Here is a 9,790-nt window from a genome sequence, read left to right as displayed (position 1 = left end):
CAATGGGGAAAGAACAGTCTCTTTAATAAATGGTGGTGGGTAAACTAGATAACCACATGCAAAAGGATAAAACTCACCCCATATAAAAAAAATCAATTAAAAAACATAAGACCTAAAATTATAAAAATTCTAGACAAAAATGTAGAGGAAAATCTCCATGATATTGGTCTTGGCAAAGATTTATTGAATATGTTCATAAAAGCACAAACAACAAAAGGAAAATTAAAACAATGGGATTATATCAAACTAACAAGCTTCTGTGCAGCAAAGGAAACAATCAACAACCTATTAATGAGACAACCTGTATAACAGGGGAAAGTATTTGTAAACCATTATATTAGTTTGCATTGCTTTAAAGAAATATCTGAGACTGGGTAATTTATAAAGAAAAGGGATTTAATTGGCTCACAGTTCTGCAAGCTTTATAGGAAGTCTGGTGCTGGTATCTGGTTGGCCTCTGGGGAGGCCTCAGGAAGCATACAATCACGGTGGAAGGCAAAGGAGGAGCAGGAACAACAAATGGCAGTAGCAAGTGAGAGAAAGAGTGGCCAGGAGCTGTTGCACACTTTTAAATGACTAGATCTCATCTGAACTCAGAGCTAGAGCTCACTTATCACCAAAAGGATACCCAAGCCATTCATAAGAGATCCTCCCCAATGATCCAAACACCTGCCACCAGGGTCCAACTCCAACATTGGGGATTACATTTCAATATGATATTTGGATGGGGACAAATATTCTAATGATATCAACCATATATCTGATAAAGGGTTAATATAAAAAATATATAAGGAACTCAAATAACCAATAGCAAGAAAACAAATAAACTGATTAAAAAATTGGCACAGAACCTGAATAAATATTTTTCAAAAGAAGAGAATTAAAAGGCCAATAGGTTTACGAAAAAATGTTCCACATCACTAATCATCAGGGGAATGCAAATTAAAACCATAATGAGATACCACTTCACTCCTGTGAGATAGCATTTATTAAAATACAAAAGTATTGGCAAGGATGTAGAGAAAGGGAAACACTTGCACACTGGGGGAATGTAAATTAGTTCAGTCATTATGAAAAGTAGTATGGAGGTTTCTCATAAATTAAAAATAGAACTACCACATAATCCAGCAATTCCATTTCTGGGTATATATCCCAGGAAAATGAAATCAGTTATGTCACAGAGGTATCTGCAGCCTCATGTTCATTGCAGAATTATTTATAATAGCAAATTATTAATTCATAGCCAAGATATGGCAAGTAACTAAATCTCTTGATGGATAAATGGATAAAGAAAATGGGATGTGTACAAACAATGGAAGAGATTCAGCACTAGGAAAAATTGAATATTGCTTTTCAAGATACTATGGATGGATCTGGAGGATATTGTGCTAAGTAAAATAAGCTAGGCACAGAAAAAAATACTCTATGATCCCACTTTTACATAGAATACGAAAAAGGTGAATTCAAAAGTAGAATATGAAAAAGTTGAACTCAGAAGAGTAGGCTACAGTTACCAGGGGCTGGGGGCAAAGAGGGATTGGTCAAAATACACGAAGATTCAGTTAAACAAAATGATTAAGTTCTGGACATTTATTTTGTTATAGAGCAGAGTGACTATAGTTAATAATAATGTGCTACATACTTGAAAAGTGCTAAGAAAGTAGATTTTAAAAGTTCTAACCACAGAAATGATGTTTATAAGGTGAAGAATATGTTATTTGCTTCGATGTGACTATTCCATTAGGTATACATGTATGAAAAAATCATATTGTAGCCCATAAATACATACAATGACAATAATGTTAAAATAAATGAGTTAATTTTTTAAGAGAGGTGCCAAAACTCAATAATCAAGGTAAATAATATTTAACGCAATGAATTTTAAAAATAAAAATAATCCATGAAAGGCAAGATGTCAAAATTTTAAATATGAGCAGGTTGCTGTTACTTATTTGTCTTATGACCCAGTATTACTGTGCAAATGGAACAGTTGTTTTTCATCAACTCTGTTTCTGGGTATACACAGCCACCATGACTCCTTGCTGGGCATGTTTATGAGGGCTCACAATGATGTGAAAACAGATTTGGCAATTCAGGGATATATATTCACAATGTATATTTCTAGGTATATAACACATACGTACATTTATTATATATACATATTATATGTGGGGATATACATAGTGTATACAAATGTATTTATTTTTATTGTGCTTTGCTTTATTTGGCCATGCACATATTGCATATTTAACAAATTGAAGGTTTTCGACAATGATGACTCAAACAAGTTCATAGGTCATTGTGACACATTTTGGTAATTCTTGCAATATTTCAAACTTCCATTACAATTATATCTGTTATGGTGATTTGTGATCAGTGATTTTGGTGTTACTATTGTAACAGCTTTGTGGCATCACAAAACATGCCCATATCAGACAGCAAACTTAATTGAAAAATGTTGTGTGTGTTCTGATTGCTCACAGACCAGATATTGCTCCATGCCTCTCCTTAACTTCAGGTTTCCCTAGTCCCTGCAACACAACAATATTGAATTAGGCTAGTTGGTTATACAACAGTCTAGTGACCATTGAAGTTAGAATCCACTAAGGAATGTGTAACAACTCAACTGAATACTCAACTACCCCTGAAAATGGATGCTGAGAAGTTGAGCCAACATGCAGCCATTGCTGGTAGAGGGACTAGAGCAGGAAGGGTGGAACAGTGTCCCAAGCCTAAAGATGCTATACCAAGATGATTAGAAGGGCCACTGCAGTGACCCTTAATAGAACATAGACCTGAGTAGAACCACTGCAGGTGCAGATCTTGGTGGTAGTAGCAAATATTAAATCAATAATTAGAGAGAGAGATCCAAGATGCCTGATTACTAGCAGCTCAGGTTTGTAGCTCCCAGTGAAAGTGCAGAGAACGAGAGGATGCCACACTTTCAGACGAATTTTTGTTGCTCACGGACCAGGAGATTCCCAGCGGAGGAGACCCACGGGTTGCCCGCGTGACTCTTGTGGTCAGCGCGGCAGTTTGTGGTGCAGAGTAAACGGGACTGGGTCCTCTTTTGGTTGACGTTTGGAGCTCTGGGAAGGCAGAGTTGCCTGTATTCAGCTGATTGAAAAAGGGACTCAAGAAGGAAGCCAGACTGGAGATTCCCAGGCAGAAAAGCACCGTGAATCTTAATGCCACTGTTTTAGCAGTGCAGTGGGTTGCTCAGATTTCAGCACTGGGAATCAACAAGTTGGACGTCCACTCAGAGACCTAATTTGAAAGTTGGTAATTACAAAGACGACAGGTGGATAAATTTACAATGATGGAAAGAAACTAGCTTAAAAAGGCTGAGAATACCCAAAATCAGAATGCCTGTCCCTCTACAGGGGATCACAGTTCTTCATCAACAAGGGAACAAGGTCTGATGGAGAACAAGTGCATTCCATTAACAGAATTAGGCTTCAGAAGGTGGATAATAAGAAACTTCTAAGAGTTAAAAGAATATGTTCTAGTCCAATGTAAAGAAACTAAGAATGCTGAAAAAAGGTTTGACAAAATCCTAATGAGAAAAGACAATCTAGAGTGGAATATAAGTGAATTAATGGAACTCAAGAATACAATACGAGAATGCCACAAAGTATGCACAGGTTTTAGCAGTCGAATTGATCAAGCAGAAGAAAGGATATCAGAGGTCGAAGACCAACTTAATGAAATGAAATGAGAAGACAAGATTAGAGAAGAAAGAGTAAAAAGGAATGAGCAAAGTCTCCAAGAAATATGGGAACTATGTGAAAAGACCTAATTTACGTACCTGAATGTCATGAAGAGAGTGAATCCAAGCTGGAAAATATTCTTCAGGATATTATTCAGGAAAACTTTCCTAACCTAGTAAGGCAGGACAATACTCAACTCCAGGTAATACAGAAAACACCACAAAGATATTCCTCAAGTAGAGCAACCCCAAGACACATAATTGTTAGATTCACTAGGATTGAAATAAAGCAGAAAATTCTAAGGGCAGCTAGAGAGAAAGGTCACGTTACCCATAAAGGGAAGCCTCTCAGACTCACAGCAGATCTCTCAGCTGAAACCCTACAAACTAGAAGAGAGTGGGGGGTCAATATTCAATATCATCAAAGAAAAGAATTTTCAACCCAGAATCTCATATCCAGCCAAATTAAGCTTCATAGATGGATTAAATGCCCCAATAAAAAGTCAAAACCCATTGGTACACCGTATTCAGATCTATCTCATAAGCAAGGACACACAAAGACTCATAACAAAGGGTTGGTGGAAGACTTATCAATCAAATGAAGAGAAAAAAAAACCAGGAGTTGTAACTTTCATCTCTGACAAAATAGACTTTAATAGTAACAAAGACTAAAATAAACAAAGAAGGACATTACATAATGGTAAAAGGATCAATGCAACAACAGGAGTCAATGATCATAAATATATATGCACCCAATATAGAAACACCCAGACACATAAGACAAGTTCTTAATGACTTATAAAGAGACTTGGACTCCCGCACAATAATAGCGTGAGACTTTGACACCACATTGTTAATATTCAATGGATCAACGAGATAGAAAATTAACAGGGACATCTATGATTTGAACTCAGACCTGGAACAAGTAAACTCAGTGAACATTTGTAAAATTCTTCACCCCCGGTCCACAGAACATACATTTTTCTCAGTATCACATTACACCTATTTTGAAAGTGACCACATAATTGGAAGTAAATCACTCCAGAATTTGCATAGCTTTCACAGACTTAAATGACATATTGGTTGGTTGGTGGTTATTTTCTTCCCTTATTCCTTCCTGTCTCCACTGTTAAGCACAATTATCGGCATAAAGGAGGTTTTTGATACCTATTTTTGGATTGCATTCCAGCCTGGGCAATAGAGCATGACTCCTGTTCTCTCTCCCCCTTTCTCTTTCTCTTTCTTTCTTAATAATGATAATAATGATTTTTAAAAGGGCAATTAATAACTCTACAATTGACTCTAAGTGTTCAAGTGAAAGGAAGGGCCACATGGCTTTCACTTTAAATCAAAAGCTAGAAATGACTAAGATTAGTGAGGAAGGCATGTTGAAAGTCAGGATGGGCTGAAAGGCCTCTTGTCAAAAGGAGCCAAGTTGTGAATGCAAAGGGAAAATTCTTGTTGAAAAGTAAAAGTGCTACTCCAGGACAGGTGTGGTGACTCATGCCTGTAATCCCAAAGTTTTGGGAGACTGAGGTGAGGAAATTGCTTAAGGCTAGGATTTTGAGACCAACTTGGGCAACATACTGAGGACTTTTTTTTTTTTTTTTTTTTTTTTTAAAGCAAAGCATGGTGGTGCATGTATGTAGTCCCAGCTGAGTGGGAGACTGAGGCAGGAAAATCACTTGAACCCAGGAGTTCAAGGTTGCAGTGAACTATGATTGTGTCACTGCACTGCAGTCCTCTGCCCAGGACACAGCACAGGTGCACATCAGCACTCTGGGGCCTATGTCCTGGCCACAAGCATCTGCTCCTTCCTGCTCCCATCCAGGGTGGGGCAGGGCGTCTTCAGGAACTCCAGAGTCACCTGTCTCATTGGCTCGCAGCAAGTGCCTCTGAGTAACTATGATGGCTCCATCACCAAGGCCTGGGCCCATCCATCTTGGTCCCTGGGACCTGTGCCCAGCCACCGAGGCCCACTCTGGCCAGACAGAGAAGGAGCTGCCTGTATCTTCCACGTGCCCCGTCTCCTTGCTTTGTTCTCCCCTCCCTTCCCTGGCCTGCTGCCCTGGCCAGGAACTAAGTGCCTTTTTGTGTGCAACCACTTACCCTTTCTCTGAAAAACCATTTCTCAGGAAGAATCTGATAAACTCATTCACTCTCAGGTGCAACTGACTGATGAGACTTTAAAAGTGATTTCCTCTCTAGAGGACTTACTTTCTGGCAGAGATCATCTGAAGTGTGTGAGGATTATTTTGGCTGGGGTGGGAGGATCATCATTTTCCTCGTAAGAAAAAAAAAATGTACACGGCCACGTGGTGCCCAGATTCATACCTGATTTTGGAGTCCGAGATGACCAATTCCAGGTACATGAGGTGGTGCTCAGTCCCCTGGTTCAGCTTCCGGTTGGTGATGACTGCAGCCAGGAATGGATTCTTGGCATCAAAGGGGGTCTTCTGGTTCTTATGGCTCTTCAGCCAGCCAGTCTCCCCCATGTACACCTTGGCCGCGTCTATGTCACTGTGGACCACAAGCTCATACTAGCGAATGCTGGATTTCTCGCCAGTAGCTTCCACACCAAAGTGCTCGCACATGGCTGGCCAGAAATACTCTGGCCAGGTGATGAAGTCCTCCTCCAAGTTCCCATTATCGTCACCCAAGCCCAGCTCAAAGATGTGCTGGGTGCCCAGCTGCTCCAGCCGCTGTCCACGTACTTGCTCATGGCATTGAAGTACTCATAGGTCTTGTTCCCAAGACCAAATACCTCGAACTTGACCCCAGAGAGATCCATGTCCATTTCCTGGAGCCAATCATAGTCCTGGGTGTTATCGGTGGGGTCCCCCTCGCCGTAGGTGGCCATGCAGAAAACATACAAGGAGTAGCTGCCGTGCTCCTCGCTCTCTAAGGGAGAACTTGGCATTACGGTCACCCAGTCGAACATGGAGACGGAGAAGAAGCACCAGCAGGACAAGGTGCCGGGAGGACCAAACAACAAAGCTGCCCCTGCCTCTGGGTATGCCGGAAGGACTGGGAATCAAGATCCTGCTACCTCCGTTCCCACGGTCTCCAGCAGCGCGTCTCCCTCGGGAGGTGCCACCCTGAGCAGCGGCAGAGCCGGTTCTTCCGCTGCAGCTATCACCGATGCTACCGTTTTCACCACCGATGAGAACCCGGGGCTGCCCGTCATGGCTGTTCTGGAGGAGAGGCATTCTGACCTCCAGGCCTGCTGCAGTCCTCACGAAGACCTTGGATGTGAGGTGCCTGAGGAGGGCAGCCAGGCTGCTGTGGAGCCGACGAGCACCCCGCCAGGACCAAGAGCCCTTGGAACAACCGTTGTAGGAAGCAGCCGCGACTAGGCTGCCTGGGCTCAGAAGCCTCCAGGGCAGCGTCTGTTATCTGGCCTTTTGCCGCCATCTTCTCCAGGGTCCCAGCCCAGCAGCCGTCACTGTTTCCAGGCTTCTGCTTCGAGTCAGGCAACCCAGCCAGGCCCTGCACTCCTAAGCCTTGCCTCTGAGGCAAAGCCTGCTAGCCAAAGCCGCATCTCCCTGCCAGCTTCTGCTCTCCACAGATGTGCATCTGGCCCAGGCCCTGTCTTAAGAGACTGCACCGCCCTGCCAGGCCTTGCTTTTCCACCAGTTGCCATTCATCTAGACGCTCTCCTAAGCCCTGAATCTGCGCCAGACCCTGCTCATGGAGGCCGTGCATCTGCGCCACACCCTGCTTGCCGAGGCCGTACGTCTGTGCCAAGCCCGTACGGCTGTGCCAAGCCCTGCTCCACCAAGCTGTGCATCTGCGCAAGGCCCTGATCACTGCAGCCACGCTTTCCGCAGAGTTGCTTCCGGGTCAGGCCCTGCCCTCCGAGGCCGCACATCCAGGCCAAGCCCTACGCCTGGCCGTGCCCTTAGCGGCCGCACAGCAAGGTCAACCCCTGCTCGTCGCAGCACTAGCATGAAGCCAGGCCCAGCGAAGATCAGCCCTTCTCAGCCGCCGCTCTCTGTCTGGGCCAGCTAATGAGAATCCTTCCTGTGGGGCTGGCTTACGAAGGCTTGCCTTTCAGAGTAGCTCAGGCCCTCCTGATCCTGAGGTGCTAAGCAGTCCTTCCCCACCTGTTTGGCATGCAGTCCATATGCTTGCCTCCTCACCCTCACCCCCTGGGAGGTAGTTCCTTCCCATCCCTCAGCACTGGGATGAGAGCTCCTCCTCCTCCTCCCCCTCCCCAAGTAGGTCTCCTGGCACAAGTCCCTCCTCCTTCCCTACTAAGATTTCTGGGCAGAGTACGGTTTTCCTCTTCCCCTGAGTTTTTGGGCCAGAGATCTATCTCCACTTCTAGCCCTGCTAGCCTTAGGCGTGCCTTGATGCCAGAGTTTTATGCTCCAAGCCCTTTCCCCCAGGAAGAGCAGGCAGAAATAGCACAGCTCATCACCCAGCACCACCTGGGCTGTGACCTTCTGTGAGCATCCTCTAAGACTCACAGAACGAATCAACATCTACCCACTTTGTGAATGGGCTGCCTGCCCTGTGGTTACCTGCGAGGTCTCCCAAAGTTCTAGCCATTAACCAACATTCTGCGAGATTTTGAAGTCTCCCCTCCCCATGACTCCACCACTACCTAGCACTTAACCTGCTGTTGGCCTTTGATTCTGGCCCACCTTCTTCCTCAAGTGTTTGCTTTTGCCCTGGAGCTGAGATTTCTGTTTTCCAAGTTGCTTTCTGTTATGAAATGTTTTAATTAGCAAAGTGTTGATTTTGTTTTAAAAATGTATATTAAAAAAAAAGATGCTAACACAACAGCTATTCTGTAGCCCACAGTTAAGGAGTAATTTTGACTTTCAGGAATCATTTTAAAAATACATTTATTAAGGCTGTAACTGCTACAGTGATTCCTCTGATGGATCTGGGCAAAGTAAGTTGAAAACCTTTGGGAAAAGAAATTGCCATTTTAGGTGACATTCAGAAAATTTGTAATTTATGGGAGGAGGTCAAAATATTAATCCTATGAGGAGTTTGGAAGAAGTCGATTCCAACCCTCATGGATGACTTTAAAAAGTTCAATACTTCAGTGGAGGAAGTCACTGCAGATATGGTGGAAATAGCAAGAACACTTGTCTGATGAACGCAATCATTTTCGATGGCCACCTACTTCCTCAGCATCTAGGAGGAAAAGCAAGGAGGGAACTAACATGAGAGGGCATTTCACATCCATTGTGGGTGGGAGCAAGGGGAGGACAGGAAACAGCAAGTTTCCAAACATTCTGCTGTTGATCTAGGACCTATGACAGCAGCAGTGAACACTACATTCAAGACTAACAGAGGAACTGGGGATTTAATCAGAAGCCTGGAGAGGCCATATCCGTATATGTGTATGTAAACAAACCTATTGCATTTCCAGTTGCATAAAAGTACAGCACATATAGCCATGTACAGTATATTGTATTTGATAATAATAGTGGCTATAATACCACTTTATGTATTTACTATATTCCACTTTTTATCATTAGGTTAGAGTATATATCTATTTACCAAAAAAATTTAACTATAAAACAGCCTCAGGCTATCCTTCAAGAGGTATTCTAGAAGAAGGCACTGTTATCATAGGAGATAAGCTCCATAAGTATTACTGCTTCTGAAGACCTTTCAGTGGGACACAGTATGGAGGTGGAAAGCCATGATATTGATAATTATGACCCTGTGTATGCCTATGCTAACGTGTATGTTGGAATCCTAATTTTTGACAAAAATGTTATAAAGATAAAAATATTAAAAATTAACAAAACAGTTTTTATAATAAGGACTTAAAGGAAGAAAATATTTTTATACTGCAGTATAATATTTGCATTTTAAGCTAGTTATTGCAAAAGTCAAAATGTTAAACAACTTTGAAAAGTTTATAATGTAAAATAGTTACTGCAGGCTAAGTTTAGGTTATTACTGAAGAAAGAAAAATGTAAATAAATTTAATGTAACCTAAGTATACAGTGTTTATAAACTCTTCAGTAGTGTACAGTCACATCCTAGGCCTTTACATTCACTCAACACTCACTCACTGACTCAACCACAACTTCCAGGCCTGCAAGCTCTAGT

The 9,790-nt window shown here is 42.6% G+C and overlaps 1 pseudogene; it reads left to right on the top strand.

The window, feature by feature from the left end:
* Positions 1-6,591: 6,591 nt before the first annotated feature.
* Positions 6,592-9,415, top strand: LOC100385844 (EZH inhibitory protein-like; annotated as a pseudogene).
* Positions 9,416-9,790: the final 375 nt, after the last annotated feature.

Source organism: Callithrix jacchus, chromosome 9 (genome assembly GCF_049354715.1).
Source record: "Callithrix jacchus isolate 240 chromosome 9, calJac240_pri, whole genome shotgun sequence".
Taxonomy (NCBI): Eukaryota; Metazoa; Chordata; class Mammalia; order Primates; family Cebidae; genus Callithrix; species Callithrix jacchus.
The sequence above is the reverse complement of the archived record's forward strand: the minus strand, read 5'-3'. Positions and strand labels throughout refer to the sequence as shown.